An 18,895-nucleotide genomic window follows, 5' to 3' on the forward strand; every position below is an offset into this window, starting at 1 on the left:
CTTGAAAATATTTCCCAAAGACAGAAGCCTGTATACAGTGGCCTCCTGAAGATTCAGGGGAAAACATAATAATCTTTGATAAACTTGGCTTCCCAGTAAGGAAAGTTATATGAAGAGTCTAATGGCTGTTTTCTTGCTGCAATGTCCTCTATAGCAGAGGTCAATCATCCACTTTCTCCATCAGAACAGCTAGAAAGAATAAGGACATACAGGCAATCTCCTTCTGCATCTCACCAAATTTCTGAGGTCAAAGCATTTATGCAGTGAGCTCTTCTAGTACCATTAACTGTGAAAATATCCAATATCAAAATAATTCTGAATCTCAAAACCAATTTGAGTTTTAATCTGAGTATCCAAGGTATTCACCCTTGATATTGATGCATCCAATCATCAGTCCACCTTAAATTGGTCAAATTGATGAGGTCAGTGACATTAAATAAAGGATTGCAATATATTGTCACCATGGTTTGTATGACTATTTTTTGCTTTTCTCATTATTTCTCAGGACAGAACATTGAGAGGGTAGATTGGGATGTATCGGAAAGTTTGGAGGCTTCTGGCTCTTACTATTCAATGCCTTCCTCCCTTTCAACATTGGTGTGGGGATGGCTGAGAAGGTGAAAATGCTGGGGAATTAAATGGGGAAAGAAGGGTATTTGCTATTAGGTGGAGCAGGAAATAGCTGCTCATCAACATGGGTTGAGCTAGATTATCCTTGGAGTTGAAAAGACTTCAATTTTACTGTCTAGCTCTATTAACTCCCAACAGTTTTCTCTCTGAGCCTTGTTTCTAAAATGGAGCTAATAATATCTTCCTTTTGAGTATTAAATATGATGTTGGATAAGGTGGAGGGATTCCTCACATAGTGGTTGCTCCATATTCAGTGCTCAATAAATCTAAATTACTTTCTGTCATTGTTCAGTTCTCTGCTGAGACTGTCCTGAACCACACCCTATTTGTCTAAAGCCTTACACCTGCTTCTTGGGTCTTCACCATGTTTTTGTGCTTCCAGCTCCTGAAAAATGGTGCTACTAATTGGATTAATCCCATAGAACCATATTGAGATTTTAAGGAAAAACCTGGAAGACACTGTTGATTGCCCCAGTAGCCATATCCCACTTCTTCCTTGCTGGTACAATTCCAATTTTGTTCAGGTATCAGATAATGATGTGTTCAAGAAAGATTTAGACCACTATCTGTAGAGTTCCAGAAGTTTGGCTGAGCTAAACCATGATTAATCCATTCCCCTTTGCTAGCAAATGGTTAAAGGATGAGCATCAGAGCCAATTCTGGCCAAAGAGATGCAAGAATAATTTGAGAAGCATTATCGAGGGAAGATTTTTCTTCCCAAAAAAAAAGAGAGAGATGAGGAGTTACCACTCCTTCTCCCTTGACCTGCTCCCATTGGCTGCTCTGCCTGTAGACATGATATGTGAGGATTTTGTGTTTGGATCTGGGCAATACAATATAGTGCCACCCACTGTGAGGGGCACTGTCCAGAGAAAAAAACAAGCAGACACAAAAACCTTGATATGAATGAGCTATTAAATTAAGCAACCCTGCAATCATCAAACTCAAGACTTATCATTATGTGAGATGATAGATCTCTTTTAATTAGGTTTTCTATTTCTTGCAGCTGGGAGCATTCTAATTGATCATATCCCATATCCTATAATGTTTATTAATCACAAGATCTCCCAAGACTTAAGGATTGTAGCATTCTAGTCTACATCTAACCTAGCTCTTTAGATAGATAGATAGATAGATAGATAGATAGATAGATAGATAGATAGACAGATAAATAGATAGTTTCCATAACAAGATGCCTGTGAGATTGCCTTTTGCAGCTTTACAAACTTGAATCATCCAGTCATTCAAACGATTTCTGATTAGGCTCATGATTGGCTTCCTTTTGGTTTTTTAAAACACTTGATACACCCCTTAAAACACTCATTTTGTTTTCTTTTTCTTCCCCCCTTTTCTTTTTATTTTTGCATGTTGGAGCCCTCATTTTGTTTTAAAGAATATGTTGTAAATTTTTTTTAAATTCTATTTTCAGAAAGTCTTCAGTAGTTTGATATATTTGGCCAGTTATATAGGTGGAACACCTAGACTGAAGGAAACTTTTTTTTTTTTTTTTTTTTTTTTTTTGAGACAGGGTCTAATGCTATCACCCAGGCTAGAGTGCAGCGGACCTCCTGGGCTTCAAAGATTCTCCCTCCCACCTCAGCCTCCTGAATAGCCAGGACTGTAGGTGTGCACCAAACCCAGCTAATTTTTAATTTTTTTACATAGAGATGGGGGTCTTGCTTTGTTGCCTAGGCTGGTCTGAAACTCTTGGCCTCAAGCAATCCTTCCATCTTGGCCTCCCAAAGTTCTTGGATTATTGGCATGAGCCACCATGCCCTTAACTAAAGGAAATTTTAAGCTTGGCAAAATATGTGGCATAAAGCAGTAACTCTTATCTCCAGTGTAAGAAGTTAGAGGAGAGAATTACTTAAAATGTTAGCATCCACAATTTAATGACTACTCAAGTTTATATAAATTTGGATATCATAATATCTGTGATGAATTAAACATGGTAGCAAATTCTTTCCCAGCGATTTATTTTGATGAATAGACTATAATGGAAATAATACTGTCTAACTCTGTTATCTAAGCCTTAAGAGATATGTAGCTCCCACTTGAAAACCCAGTCTCAATACTTTAAGAAGCTCAAATCATATGAGGGGCCGGGAAGAGGAGAATTTACATGATCCTATAGACAGTCTCAGGCATGCTCCCAATCAACAGCTAGCACCAACTGCCAGTCCTTAGAATAAGTCATCTTGGATACTGCAGTCCAGCCAGGCCTCTAGATGGCCTGGCTGGACTGCAGCCTAGCTGACCCTCCATGAAGTGGAAGAACCACTGAGCTGAGACTAGTCACTGAACAGAATGTGAGATATAATGGATGGTAGTGTAGCTGTTGCATTAAGCTGCTAAATTTTGGACTGGCTTTGTTACACAGTAACAGATTATTAGAACACTATCCAAATATACAGAATAAGTTACCCAATGATGTGCTGGTCAACTGGTCCTTTGGAGGGAGGTGAGGAAGGGGAATAAACCCTTTCTGCAGTTATTTGACAATTATCATGGTATAAATACCACCCTCTCACCACAGGCAATGTCAAGCTATCAACATGATGTCAACCAGCTCACATAATTCCTGAAAATTTATCAGCTGTAACAACTCAGTGCAAACCAGCATGAGCCAGATATGACAGACTGACATCAGCCCCGCAACCAAAAATGTACTTTATTATATGTATTGATGTCCTAGGCTTTTTCTGTTGTATAATTCAAAGAATAATAATGTATCTTACTTATATAGCATCTTTGCTTTATAATTCACATTTTCCACATTCATCTATTTTAATTTTTACAAGAACCAAGAGCAATAGTTATTACATTGCCATATGAGAAATAAAGATGCTAAAACTAGATAATTGGCCATACTTGAACCTCAATCTTTTCTCTCCAGAGTTAACATCCTTTGGTACTGCACACAGTTTAGATTCTGGATTTCATCATTTCTAGAGACTGTTATAACCTCTTTTCCTCCACATTTTCTGATATTGAATGTATAATGCCTTTGAATACAAAAGGATCAAAGCCTACAATTGATTGTATACATTTATTTATTTATTTTAGTATTATCATTATTATTATTACTTTAGCTAGTCAAGCATGGCTGTGATGGTTGTGGGGAGAAACGGTGCTAAATCAGCTTAACAATACCCATAGCCCTTGGACCAATTATTATATATTTATAATATTATATAAATATAAATACAAATATTTATAATATATAAATATAAATATTATATAAACATATTTTTATATACACATAAATATATATATTTATTTTTTGAGACAGGGTCTCACTTTGTCACACAGGCTGGAATGCAGTGGCACGATTGTGGCTCACTGCAGCCTCAATCACCCAGGTTCAAGAAATCCTCCCACCTCAGCCTGCCAAGTAGCTGGGACTACACGTGCGCTGTCACCATACCTGGCTAAATTTTGTATTTTTTTGTAAAGACAGGTTTTGCCATGTTGCCTGATCTGTCAGACTCCTGATCTGAGGCGATCTGCTCACCTCGGCCTCGCAAAGTGCCAGGATTACAGGTGTGAGCCACTTTACCTGGCCCACTGTATATATTTAAATAAAGGCCGTCCTGAGTAACTACATGGGGCCTGTTTCTTACCGTTCTCAAGCTTAAAACAAATTGCATTCTTTTTTTTTTTTCAATCAGCCCTTGTGTCACCCAGACAAATTATACTCTGAGTTCTTGCTTTGAAGAAATCTAGTAACACAGAGAGTTGTCTGTGGGAGGTCTGTTCCTTGTTGTTTCCAAATAATTATTAAGTAGACATATGGTGAATTGAATTTATACCAACATTTCTGAGCCTATTCAGTTTTTTAAGTTACTAAAGAAAGCATAACATCAACTTGTAACTATTTTGAAATTTTTCCATATTAAGTTTTAATTAGCTTAATTTCCATCATAAGAATTAAGACTTGGGGGGGAAAAAAAAAGACGGATTTTTGTAAAAAGATAGCCAAATCAAATATGCCAAGCTTAGGGTTTGGGGTTATATGAATTGTTTCTAAAAGAAATGTTTCTAATGGTAATATATCATCTAAAAATTACAGATTTAGTATTTGCTTTTTCAACATTTGCAAATCACAAACGTGACTTATGGAAAATAATTTACTTCAGTGGCTGGGTTATCCAGATGTCTGTAATTTGGTTATAAATTTAGAAACAAACTTTGTGTGGTGGAGAGTATGTGCTGAGAAAGGAAAGTTAGTAGGGAAGGAGGAACGGTAGTATTCCTCAGTAGCAAAAGGTAACACTGCCTGTTTACATTTACTTGAGCATTTGAAAGTGTATATATTAATGGCCAATTTTCATCACCTTGGTAACATTAGTCTCAGTAAATACCATTCTCTATGCACCTCAGACAGAAAGATCCAATTACCCTGACAAACTTAGATAACTGAGAGATTTTAGTAATTCCCTCCCCCCATGCACATACACACACACACATACACACACACACCTCTCTCTCTTTCATATAGTATAAATTGCTCTTAAGGAAAGTTACAATGTGATGAAACTAGATTATTCTTCACTAATAAATTATTATTCACACCTTTTGAAGACATAATATTCTAATATACACAATAGCAAAATTTTCTCCTTTGTGGTTCCTGTTTGTTCTGAGATGGAGTCTGGCTCTGTCGCCCAGGCTGGATTGCAGTGGTGCCATCTCGATCTCCACCTCTCCCGTTCAAGTGACCCTCCCGCCTCAGCCTCTGGAGTAAGTGGGATTAGAGGTGCTGGCCCCACACCAGGCTAATTTTTGTATTTTTGGTAATAGAGACAGGGTTTCAGCACGTTAGCCAAGCTGATCTTGAACTCCTGACCTCAAGTCATCCACCTGCTTTGGCCTCTCAAAGTTTGCCATCGTGCTCGGCCAGGATGGGGTTCCTTAAAAAGCTATAGATTCTAGCCTTTAGTGGGATTTGGAAAAACAAACAAACAAACAAACAAACAAAAAACAGACTTGAGGGTGGTTAGCTGGTGCCATTAGGAAAACTCAGTAAAATTCTTATTTTCCTATTATATTGTAGCATCTGCTGCTTGGGGAGAAATAAGGAGATGAAGGTTTATTTCCTACACATCAGCACTGTTTCGAGATCTCTAGGAAAACTGTTTCTCCTGCAAAGAGCAAGTGTCATGCTACAGGTCAGGAAGAGATTGTGGTCTATGTAACCAGACATACTGACTCTTGTTGCTTAATCTTTAAGTGGAAAGTTGACACCTCGTTCTCCGACAGAAGGTCTGATCTGACAAAGCAATACAATCTTCTCAAATAGGGTCAGAATGGCTAGAAAATCTCAGCCGTTTACCATTGAGTTGATTTTTAGAGCCCGAGGGCCTGCTTGCTTAATACCCACATATTCCTTTCTCCTTTCCCATCATTCTTGAAAGGAAAAAAATTACTTAGAGAATCTCTGAAACTTCTCCAAATTATGAACATCCTTCTGATTTGGTTTTCTAATTTTTAGGACACAATATAAATTATAAATGCATATCTTTTTGAAATATAGTATCAACTGTACCAGAATTAACTGTTTTTAATTATAATTTCAAATGCATCTTTTTTTCTAGGGGATCAGACTTTAGAAAACAAAATAAATTAATGGCAGAGACCGGTGAAAACCTAGCATTCCTTCAGGATCCCAGTTTCCATAAACTCTTCTTGGTAAAAGAATTAAACACATATTCACATCACTGAAGGTGAAGGTGACTTCTCAGTATAAATCCCTGCTAAGGGCATTTCTTTAAGAGTGAGAGGATTTTCTTTTCAAATGCCAGCCCCATATACCTTGAAGCTGATGAATTTTGCACATCCCTGGGATTTGCAGGTGGTTACAGAACAAGATTATGCACCCTGTTGATTTATTTACAGCAAGGAGAAACAGGTTGCAGCTTGAAACCAGAAATGTGTAGAAAGAGTCTAACCATGGAACACTTAAGGCTATTATTTAAACCGAGCATCCTTGTGTACATGGGAAATAAAGCCCATTTCGTTTTCCTTTTTCACTGTTGTTGGTTTAATGTATTTAGACTGAGAGGATGAGAACTGGTACCTGACCTGATTATTTACTAATACAAAATCAGGGCAGAGAAGAAATGGTGTCCAAAGATAGGAATTACACATAGTTAACTGATTTGTAAAGAGTTGTAAGTTAAAAGCTCTCAGGTTGTGTAACAGTGGAAGGTTGGGGGTTTCTCCTCCTCAAGATTAAAGTGAAAATGTCAATTAACATTGAATGGCTTTAAAAATAATATCACACTGAATTTTCGAGTGGCTTACCAGACTTTTTTTTTTCCCTCTCGATTCCTAGATAATTATGCTGGATACAGTGTGGAGAGAGAGGTATGCAAAACAGACACTGCCCTCATGGAGTTCATAACCTTGTAAAGAAAGAAGACATTAAAAGAAGCAGAAGGAGAGAGATAATAAGAGTTACAAGCTATAATAAAACTAGTAGGACAAAGTGCTCCAAAAGAGCACATTATTGGACCCACATTTACGTGTTTGTCTGTTTTTTTTTTTTTTCTAACAGAATGTGAGATTCTTGACCAAAGCAATGTGTTATTTAAATTATTTATTTATTTATTTATTTATTTATTTATTTATTTTAAGCCTAGGCACAGTGGCTCATGACTGTAATCCCAGCACTTTGGGAGGCTAAGGAGAGCAGATTGTTTGAGTCCAGCAGTTCGAGACCAGCCTGGGCAACATGGAGAAACCTCCTCTCTACAAAACACACAAAAATTAGCTGGGCGGCACGGGCCTGTTGTCCAGCTACTTGGGAAGCTAAGGTGGAAGCATCACCTGAAGCCGAGTGGTTGGGGCTGCAGTGATGAGATCGTGCCACTGCACTCCAGCCTGAGCAACAGAGTGACACCCTGCCTAAAAAAAAAAAAAAAAAAAAAAAAAAATTAAGAAAATTTTAACTTGTAGTTTTTATCGTTCTATTCCAAGCACCTTGCACAGTCCATGGCACATGGCAGTTTTTCTTTGTTGACTCTGCTTATTGAATAAAATTACAGTTGGCTAAAGTATTCATATAATCTACAAAAATCACATGAGCTAAATTCAGCAGGTATCAGTGTTTGTATTTTACTGACAGGAAAACCGGGAGAGAATTTAATGTTTGCACAAATTCTCTTAGCTAACACAAGTCTTAAAACTCTGACACCAGTGTTCTTCCACCATACCAGTGTGCTTCCAGGAAAAAAAAAACAAAAAACAAAAAACAAAAAACAAAAAGAGACAATGTTAAAGAATTGAAAGAATAGAATGAAACTGATTATATGTGCTTGTTTGCCTGTCCACAAAGGGGAAAGAAATAAGGAGGAAACGTCAGAGTTGTGCATGAATTAAAATGTATCCAATTAACTCTCAAATGAATTTGTTATGGGATAAAAGCCAAAAACTTTCTTAGATTTTTGCATCTCCAACAACTTATATTTAACCAGATGATGTTCTTTTTAAAGAACTCTTTCAAACTTTTGAAAGGGAAGATTTGCCTTTTAATGGGAAATCTTCTTCCCGTCATAGAGATAAAATACTGCTTTACAAGCTTTGTTATTTATTTATTTACCTATTTATCTATTTTGAGATGGAGTTTTGCTTTTGTTGACCAAACTGGAGTGCAATAGCACAATGTCGGGTCACTGAAACGTCTGCTTCTCAGGTTCAGGTGATTGTCCTGCCTCAGCCTCCCAAGTAGGTGAGATTACAGACATGCATCACCATGCCTGGCTAATTTTTTGTGTTTAGCAGAGACAGGGTTGAACTCCTGACCTCAGGTAATCTACCCACCTTGGCCTCCCAAAGTGCTGGGATTACAGGTATAAGCCACTGTGCCTGGCTGGTTATTCTTGATTTTACCAGATTTTTTTTCTTAACTGCTATATTTATAGCAAATAAAAAGGAAAGACTATAACTTTTTTGAAAACAGACTGGAAGGATTCATAGGCTGTGTCTCAGTCAGTTTTGGCTGCTGTAACAAAGTACCACAGATTGAGTGGCTTAAGCCACAGAAATTTATTTCCCACAGTTCTGGATGCTGGGAAGTCCAAGGTCAAGTTGCTGGTAGAGTCTGTGTCTGAGCTCTCTTTCTGGCTTTCAGACAGCTGCCACCTGGCTATGTCCTCAATGTGGTGAAGAGTTCTCTCTCCTCCTTCTTTCTCTCTTTCTCTTCTTATAAAACCAGTAATCCCATCCTGAGGGTTTACCATCATGACTTAACCCTAATTGCCACAGAGATAAGACAAAAGTCGTATCTCAAAATGTCATTGCATTGGGAATTAAAGCTTTAACATATAATATATACATATATTTTAGACAGGGTCTTGCTCTTTTGCTCAGGCTGGCATGCAGTGGTGCAACTGTAGCTCATTGCAGACTCACCTCCTAGGTCCAAGTGACCCAACCCAGCCTTCTGAGTAGGTGGGACTAAAGGTGCATGCCAACATGCCCAGCTAATTTTATTTTTATTTTTAGCAGAGAGGAGATCTGTGTTGCCCAGGCTGATCTCAAACTCCTGGGCTCAAACAATCCTCCCACCTTGGCCTCCTGAGATTAAGCTAAGAGTTCACACCAAGGATTACAGGTGTGAACTACCATTTCCAACCAACATATAAATTTTGAGGAGGCATAAACATTCAGTCAGTAACAGGAGGTATAACTAAAAGACATCAAACTGATTCTGCAAACCACACATAAAATACTTTAAGCCACATTTTGAACCTTTGAGAAGAGGACCATGGGTGAGATGATTATCCTCAATTTTGAGGCACTGAATCTGAATAATACCAATTAGAGAAACAATCAAAGTGCATATATACAATTAAGCAGGAGTAGTTTACATATTTGACATTATTGATAAAGAAATCAATGATACTAAGATGCAAAAAAGACACTGGGAGGGTTAAACACCAATATAATTGGTCGCGAAGAGCCTTGTGAATTAAATGTGAGCGTTTTGATGCCATAAGAACTGAGACATTCCTGTTTTAAAAGGTTAAAATATTCATAAAATTATTTTATTTTAAATGTAAAACTGTTAACCATGGCTTCGAATTTATTACCAAAATGACAGAAAAATCATTTTTATTTTTGCTATATTCTACCCAAATCACAAAAACAAAACAAAAAACGATGCACTGTAATGTAGTTATATTTCATTCCTTGCAGAAGAAGGGTTGATAACCAACATAATCATCAGATAGTCAAAAATATGATGTAACCAAGAAGTTTTAGAGTTCTATTATCACCAAAAGGGGGACAAATCCTCCACTTGAACACTACAGATGTTTACCAAAATCACAGTACAATAAAATCGAATCATTGATAAACACAAGAAAGCAAAAGTCATGTATTAAAGGTGATAGTGGTTTGGGAGAGGAAGGAAGAGAGAGAGGATGCAATAGAAACTTGGACTGAGAAGAATCAGAACTGGAGTGACTAAGTATAAAACTTTTCTCTGAGCACCCTAGAAGCCAAGGCAAGGAGGGACTTTCAGTGGATCATACCAATCCAGATCTAACAAAAGAAAACTCCCAGCTTTGGTGGATGAGATCGATATTTTCCTGACTCTGAACTTGGAGAATAATTTGTCTTCGAGAATTTAAAGGAGAAACACTGAACAACATAATGAAGTCCTGTGTTTTCAAAAAGCAAGTTTTCAAATAGATGTGTTTCACATTTTGCCTGATGAAAGCCAGGGATATAGCATTTGACCGTTGCTCTGTAAAGTTAATTATTCAAAAGGCTAGAGTGACACAGTCCAAAGAAGTAACCTAAGGAAGCTCTCAAAGGCAGAAACCCTATGATGAAATACTAGCCATGCCACTTACTAGTGGAGCCACTTTAGCTAGGTCCATTCCGTTCTCTGAGCTTACGTTTTTTCATTTTAAAGGAGGGATAATATCTCTGTTTCCTGATTATATGTGACAATTGAATTAAATAACATGTGAAAGTACTTTTAACTCTTTAGATATAAACATATGTATAGTATTTTCATCAGGAAAATGATACTCTAGAATCTTCCAGACAAAATCAGATCAAATTACGTATATTTTATAATTAATTACATAAAATGTTCAACTGATGAGTCGTTAAATAGTGAAAGGCTATGCTAAGTTTTCATTGAAGCTCTAAGTAAAAAGCTTTTTTATTCCCCCTTTTATTATTTTGCTTTCAAATTTATTGCATTTCAAGTAAATAAGTTGTCATCAACAAAAGAAATAGGTTTTTGTTTGCTTGTTTTTAGAGATGGGATCTTGCTATGTTGCCCAGGCTGGCCTCAAACTCCTAGCCTCAAGCAATCCTCCCACCTCAGCTTCCTGAGTAGCAGGTATTACAGGCATGAGCCACTGTGCCCAGCAAGAAATAGTTTTTATTTGCTAAGGATTTTAAGGCAGTGATTATAACACTAAATAAAACCCTGTAGACATTATTATTACCAATGTGATCATTAATACTGCCATCATTACTTCTCCCAATGGCTACAATTCATTGAACATTTACTATTGGCCATACATAAAATGAAATGCTTTTGCACACATCAAATATGCAACTCCTGGACTAGTATGAGGAGAAGGGCAGTTTTTATAACACCCCTCATGAGCAATACATTTAGTGTAGCCACTTACCACTTACCTCAACGACTCATCAGTTGAACATTTTATGTAATTAATTATAAAATATACGTAACTTGATCTGATTTTGTCTGGAAGATTCTAGAGTATCATTTTCCTGATGAAAATACTATACAAATGTTTATATCTAAAGAGTTAAAGGTACTTTCACATGTTATTTAATTCAATTGTCACATATAATCAGGAAACAGAGATATTATCCCTCCTTTAAAATGAAAAAACGTAAGCTCAGAGAACGGAACGGACCTACACCTAAGTCCCTCAGGTGTCGAATAATATGATTATACATTTAAGGGATTCCTTCTAGGCTTTAAGATTCTATTAACTGCTTTATCAGGGTCAATTTAATGGTGAAAAAGTTGCTTCTCATGTTTGTGGTATATTATAGGCACATTCGCCCGAGTTAAGAATTGATACTTTTCTTGTGTTGTTCTCTTTGGTAGTGTAGTAAAAGCAGCACCATTATTTTTTCTTCCTATGAACCTGGTGGCATATTCTTTCATAAAAGAGAACATGTCTTCTACAGCTTGTGGAATTCTGTGGAATGTGTTTCCCTAAAAAGAATATTAAGGACCCAATAATCTTGTGTTACTGTCTAAAATTAGTGGGTGTTCATTGTGTTTCTAAGGAATATTCCATTGCTTAATCAAATTCCCCAGTAGTTCAGCAATTTTCATTGGTTAAGATCATGGTTAATATACCAAAATAGAATCCAGTGGGTTTTCAGCTTTGGCTGCACATGGGTGTTATTGGGAAGCTTCAAAAAATATCAGTGCAAGAATCCTATCACTAAAGAGATTGTGAATGACTCTTCAGATTCGACTGGTCTAGGGAGAAGCCTGGACATTGGGATTTTGTTTTTCTAACACTTTCCCAGGTGATCCTAATGTGAAGTGAAGAACGAGATTTATTGGCTCATCTGCTATTGTCAGTGAGGCAGACCATCGCAGATTTGAAGATGAAAAGTGCCAATCAGAACCAGCTGGTGAATACCCTATTGAAAAAATCAGCATTACAGATCAGTAGGGTTCAAACCAACACTTGAAGGCTAGTGAAACCAGCAGTATAGAAAAGTGTAAGAAGGTTGTAAGAAGGTTTTTTCAGTGTCTATATGTTATTTGGGGGCTCATGAACTGAGAAAGAGTAGAAATGAAATGTATGTCATCTTAATTTTAAAAAAAGCCACTTGTGAGTTTTCTTTATCTATTTGTTCTGCTTTATAATGGTCAAAACCCAGAAGAGTCTCCTGGGAAACGTGATATATATTCACCATATTCTCCTGCCCCTCACACTCCTTTTGGGAGGCACCAAACTTCCTTTTCTGATTCGGTCTTTTTTAAACATAGTTTATACTGTCATTGTATCCTTAAGGCTCTATTTAAATTGATAGAACCAAGAGACACAAGAAATCTACCAAAATGAGAAACCAACTCGGGGTAATCTTTTGGGAATTTCTTTGCTTTCTTACGTAGCATCCAACACATGGCTCTGTTCTGGTATGTTTAGGAAATCATGCCCATCCTGTCTCTTTGTTTGCATTTTAAACCAACTTTTTTGATCTCTTGCAATTTTTCTGTCCAAAGATAAATTGATTTGGTACAGCAAAGATAAACTCCAATGCAGAAACTGAAGAGAAACTGTTTATGTGGCTGAGGTGCATATTTATAGGATTCCTGATTTGGCGGTGAGACCTGGAGGAGCTGCACCCCAGCTTCTGGAGTATACAATGGTCCTTTTTCAGTTCTATGAAATGAGAGATTTTCATCTCCTCTAGGAAGCTTGTCAGGTCTGGTCTACAGATGGCTGACATTTGGGCCTTTTCTTAGATCTGCTTGTGACTTCTTAAAAAAAATTTTGAGGTTAAATGTATAAATAATATGGAAGGAAGTAAATGCTTGAGGTTAATGTTTGCAGGAAAAACCAGGGAGGGGACTTTTTGCTAAAGGTGTTTTTTGAAATGCTGCTCGATTTCCTACAGATTGACACAGTAACCCAAGATAAGGGGTTTTCACTCTTTTTTTTTTTTTTCAATGTTTATAATTACCACAAAAATGTACCTTGTCATCTAAAGCAGAGAAATATTCAAAGTTGTCATAGTATTATCCTATTTTTTTTTTTTTTGCTTACTTTTTCCACTCTATAAAATGATGAGAGAAAATTAAAATGTTTAGAAAACTAAAAGCTTGGAAAAAATAAATGTCCTCCATGGTAGTATTTAGGGGTTTAAAAGGAGGAGGAGGAGGGAAAGGAGGAGAAGAGGAAGAAAGGTCACAACCATCATATATTTTCACTGACTACTTGAAAATGCAGCAATTTTAATCTTCACAGGATTTATTTTCCTAGTAGTAAGAATTCTTAGTATTCTGTTTTCTCATATATCAGCCTGTATCACCATTAAATAGTCTGTTAGTTGTCTGTGTCTGTGTGTATGTGTGACAAGGGAACTTAGAACTGGAGTAATGCATTTTCTCATAATACAATTACATCTTGATTCTAAATTTGGATTTTATCAAACTATAGTATATATGTAAGAAGTTTGGTTGTAAATAATAGAAAACAATTTTGACTAATTTAGGCAAGCATTAAGAGGTATTGCAGGGATATTAGGATTATTTCACACTGCCTAAGGACTGAAATGTGTTAGTGTGTTAGGTTGCCATTAAAATGGCTCTCAAAGATTCCTACCTCATGATACCCACACCTTGTGTCATTTCCCTACCATGAGTAGAGGCTGGCTGTAGTAACTTCTAACAAGCAAAATGCAGCAAAGGTCATAAGATTCTCCTCTGAGATTAGTTCGACTGTGACTTCCTTCTTGGTTGCTCTTTCTCTTTTCACTCTGATGAAGGCAGACATCATGCTGTAAGCTGAGAGGCTTATGTGGCAAGAAACTGAGGGCAGCCTCTGGTCAACAGGTAGTGAGAAACTGGGGCTCTTAGTGTAACAGTCTGCAGGGAACTGAATCCTGCTGCAACCATATGAGTGAACTTAGGAAAGGACCCTTCCCCATTTGAAATTTCAGATTAAACCACAGCCTCAGTCAGGACTTTGCAATCTCATGAAAGACTCTGAGATGGGGGATCCAACTACATCCTGTATAGATTCTCAACCCACAGAAATTGTGGGATAATACACGCTTTTGTGTTAAGCCACTTAGTTTTGAGGCAATTTGGTAAACAACGGCAGGTAAGCATTATAGTTAGCCAAAGTGCATGAGCCGTGAAGTTTGGCAGAGTGGAGGGAGGGGCATAAAATGCTTTTACTGCTCCTTAATTTCCTTTTTCTCTGGGTGTCTGCCTCATTTGTCTCTCTCATTACCAAGCCACTGTGTCTGATCCTCAGCATCCAAGTATACCAAGAGCCGCCACATTTACCTGACTTTAGTTTCTGTCATCTGGAGGAAAATTAATGTCTTTTTAGGCAACTTTGCAAAACTCTAATGTCAGGCATTGGATTGGCTGATCTTGTATCAGAAGCTGACCTCTAATCCAATCTTCTGTACCCAGGAGGGAAACATGCAAGGGAGAGATTGTGAATGACTCTTCTTGGATCAAGTGCACCAACAGTAATTTTTATGGTAATTATAGAAACTAAATGTAGCTGGATTTACAGTTCATTTCACTATTTTTCTTACTTTGGCTTATCATTTATATGATAACGTGAATTATTAACATGGTGAAACTAATATATACCATCACTCTAAAACGTAAATGCAGAAAAATTTAAGGTCTCCTAAAAAAAAAAAAAAAACAAAAAACTTCTCATCTAGAAAGTGCATCATATGGGACTTGAGACTGGTACAAAGTACAGGGCAAGATGTAGAAAGTAAAAGCTTGACATTCTTGCTTATTCAGGAAGGATATTATTTGACATATGAGGCCAACTGAAGCTTCTTACCTCCTTCATATCACAAGTTCACTGGGTTCTGCTCTCTGTCTATTGTCCAACATATGTGAAAACATACAATTCTGGAAAAGGGGGAAAAAAACAACAAAAACAGAATCAGTTGTTGTACCAAGGTGATGAACATTTATCAAACTACAACTGTATAATTGTGACAAATAAGAAGGTCCCTTCAGAACTGCCTGCACCTATAAATGCAGAATACTGACTGCGATCAAACGATGCAGACAAAACAGATAGGCTTTGCTGCTGGGATCCCAAACAGAACACATCATAGAAGCCTATGTTAGATTTTGGCCACGAGATTTGCTTCATATATCAAAAGCATTTTGTAAAGATTATCTCTGAAATCAGGAAAAACAGGCATACTTTATTGCTATTTTGATGTGATAAGAGCACTGGCAAGAGAGTTAAAGAAAGCATTCTGTTGGAAATGGCTGAGATAATGGAACCACATGGACAGGATACTAAAGGGCAATTAGTGGGTGTGTGGAATGCCCCTGAAATCAGAGGCAGGGGTTTCAGGGGGTGGGTGAACACACAGTGTCCACATACAGTATATCACCTGGGCTTTAGAATCATCCACCCTAGGTTCAAATCTTCCCTTTGCCAAGTACTAGAGACTTTGGCCACATCATTTACACTCTGTGCCTCAGTTCCTTCATTTTAAAAATAGAGAAATATTTAAAAGTACCTATCTGTACTGTTTTGCTGTCAGGATAAGCTAATTTACATAAAGAGCCTGACATGGTGTCTAACACAGAGTAGTCACTCAAATATTAGCTCTTATTATTACACACTTTTTGACACCAGTTATTTAAACTCTTTCAACCCCTATGTGCTCATTTGTTAAATGGGGAAATAATTTTAGCAATGACATATGTAAAACTATGTGTATGCTCTTACATATCATATTATACACTTAGTCTAATACAGGCATATCTCGTTTTATGGTGCTTTGGTTTACTGCCCTTTGCTGTTGGTGCATTTTTTACAAGTTGAAGGTTTGTGACAACCTTGTATCCAGCAAGTCTACTGGTGTTATTTTTTCAACACTATGTGCTCACTTCGTGTCTCATGTTCAGTTTTGGTGACTCTCTCAATAATTCAAACTTTCAGATATTTCAAACAGGAAATCTGTTTACAGCAAGGTTTACTGAATATTTTAAGCCCACCATTGAGACCTACTGCTCAGGGAAAAAAAGAAAAAAAAAAGATTCTTTTCAAAATATGACTGCTCTTTGACAATGCACTTGGTCATTCGGGATCTCTGAAGGAGTTGTGCAAGATTAATGTTTTCATGCCTGCTAATACAACATTCATTCTGTGGCCCATGAATCAAGAGTAACCTTGACTTTCAAATCTTCTTACTTAAGAAATACGTTTCAGGTAGCTACAGCTTCAATAGATAGTGATTCATCTGATGAGTCTGGGCAATGTTGAACACCTGGAAAAAATTCACCATTCTAGATGCCATTAAGAGTGCTTATGAGTCATTGGAGGAGGTCAAAATATCAACATTAACAAGAGTTTGGAAAAGTTGATTCTTCTTCCTTATAGATGACTTTGAGAGATTCAAGACTTTGGTGGAGGAAGGAATAGCAGATGTGATAGAAATAGCAAGAGAACTAGAATTAGAAGTGGCGTCTGATGATGTGACTGAATTGCTACAATATCGAGATAAAACTTGAAGGGATGAAGAGTTGCTTCCAATGGATGAGCAAAGAAAGTGATTTCTTGAGATGGAATTTACTTCTGGGAAGGACGTTCTGAACGTTGTTAAAGTAACGAAGGATTTGGAATATGACCAACTTAGTTGATAAAGCAGTGACGAAGTTTGAGAAGACTGACTCCAATTTTGAAAGAAGTTCTACTGTGGGTGAAATGCTGTCAAACAGATCACATGCTACAGATAAATCTTTTACAAAAGGAAGAGTCAACTGATGTGGCAAACTTTATTATTGTTTCATCTCAAGAGATTGTAACAGTCAACTCAGCCTTCAGCAACTACCACCTTGATCAGTCAGCAGCTATCAAGATCAAGGCAAGGCCCTTCCCTGGCAAAAATGATTACAATTCACTGAAGGCTTAGATGGTCATTAGCATTCTTTTAGCAATAAATATTTTTAGGCCGCACATGGTGGCTCATGCCTGTAATCCCAGCACTTTGGGAGGCTGAGGCAGGAGGATCATTTGAGGTCAGGAGTTCGAGACCAGCCTGGCCAACACGGTGAAAACTGTCTCTACTAAAAATACAAAAATTAGCTGGGCATGGTGTCATGTGCCTGTAATCCCAGCTACTTGGGAAACTGAGGCAGGAGACTCACTTGAACCCAGGAGGTGGTGGTTGCAGTGAGCCAAGATCATGCCATTGCACTCAGCCTGGGCGAAAAAGCAAGCCTCCATGTCAAAAAAAAAAAAAGAAATTTTAAATTAAGGTTTGTCCATTAAGGTTTTTAGACATAATATTATTGCACACTTAACAGACTATAGTATAGTTTAAACATAACTTTTATATGTATTGGGAAACCAAAAATTTTATGAGGTTTGTTTTACTGTGATACTAACTTTACTGTGGGGATCTGTAACCAAACTCGCACTATCTCTGAGGTATGCCTGTGTATTTTTTTCTTAGTTATCTGGGAATGAGAAGAGAAAATAAGTTTGCAGTCCTTTTCTAATCATCTCGGATCACAGTTGCAGTCCAACCGATGGTATGTTCGTTTTCTAGGACTGCTATAACAAGTTAACACAAACTAGGTGACTTAAAACAACAGAAATTTATTCTCATAGTTTTAGAGACCCGAAGTCTAAAGTCAGAGTGGCAGCAGGGCCATGCTCCCTCTGCAAACTCTAGAAGAGAATCCTTCCTTGATTATTCTAGTTTCTGCTGGTTCTTATGTTTCTTGGTTTATGGCAGCATAATTCCAATCTCCACTTTCATCTTCGTATGGTCATCTTCTCTACGTATATCTGTCTCCAATCTCCCTCTTTTCTCTCTCTCTCTCTCTCTCTCTCTCTGAGTCTCACTCTTAGGCTGCAGTGCAGGGTGCAATCATGGCTCACTGCCGTCTTGGACTCCTTGACTCAAGCAATTCTCCCAACTCCCCCTCCCTAGTAGCTGAAACTATAGGCGTGCACCACCACACCCAGCTTTTTTTTTTTTTTTAATTAATTTTTAGTAGAGATGGAGTCTCATGTTGCCCAGGCTGGTCTTGAATTCCTGGGCTCAAGCAATTCTCCCACCTGAGCCTCCCAAAGTGCTGGGATTACAAGCATGAGCCACTGTGCCTGGCCTCTCCTTTCCCTTATAAAAATACTAGTCATTGTATTTAAAGTAGACTGCAAATCCAGGATTATTTCATCTTGAAATACATAACTCATATCTGTAAAGATCCTGTTTTCAAATAGTGTCGCACTCTAAGATTCTGAACAGATAGAAACATTGAGGGGACACTATTCAACCACTACAGGAGTGGTTTTCCAAATGCCTTGGAGGGGTAAAGAGAAAACTTCCTCAGCTTCTGAAGTTTTGCTGAAAAGCAACTGACAAAAGGCAGATTAATAGGAGAACAGGAGTACAAAGATAGTAATGTACTCAAGAGTGCGGTGGGGGCGGGGGCGGGAGGGGGTAGGGTATCACAGATTAATTACCCAAATACCCAGTGTGGTATAGAAGCTTATGCACCCTTTTT

General features: G+C 37.6%; 1 long non-coding RNA gene across 6 annotated transcripts in view; it reads right to left on the reverse strand.

The window, feature by feature from the left end:
* Positions 1 to 18,895, reverse strand: part of LOC120364923 (uncharacterized) — an 85,716-nt gene that overhangs the window by 35,507 nt on the left and 31,314 nt on the right. For 5 of the 6 annotated variants that reach the window (XR_012518386.1, XR_012518384.1, XR_012518388.1 and 2 more), the window contains one exon: positions 15,195 to 15,265. This is a non-coding gene — a long non-coding RNA (uncharacterized LOC120364923). Of the gene's footprint in view, positions 1 to 6,936; positions 7,038 to 15,194; positions 15,266 to 18,895 lie in introns of all 6 variants that reach the window. The other variant, XR_012518385.1, reaches the window with a different exon arrangement.

This window comes from Saimiri boliviensis, chromosome 7, assembly GCF_048565385.1.
Source record: "Saimiri boliviensis isolate mSaiBol1 chromosome 7, mSaiBol1.pri, whole genome shotgun sequence".
Lineage (NCBI taxonomy): Eukaryota > Metazoa > Chordata > Mammalia > Primates > Cebidae > Saimiri > Saimiri boliviensis.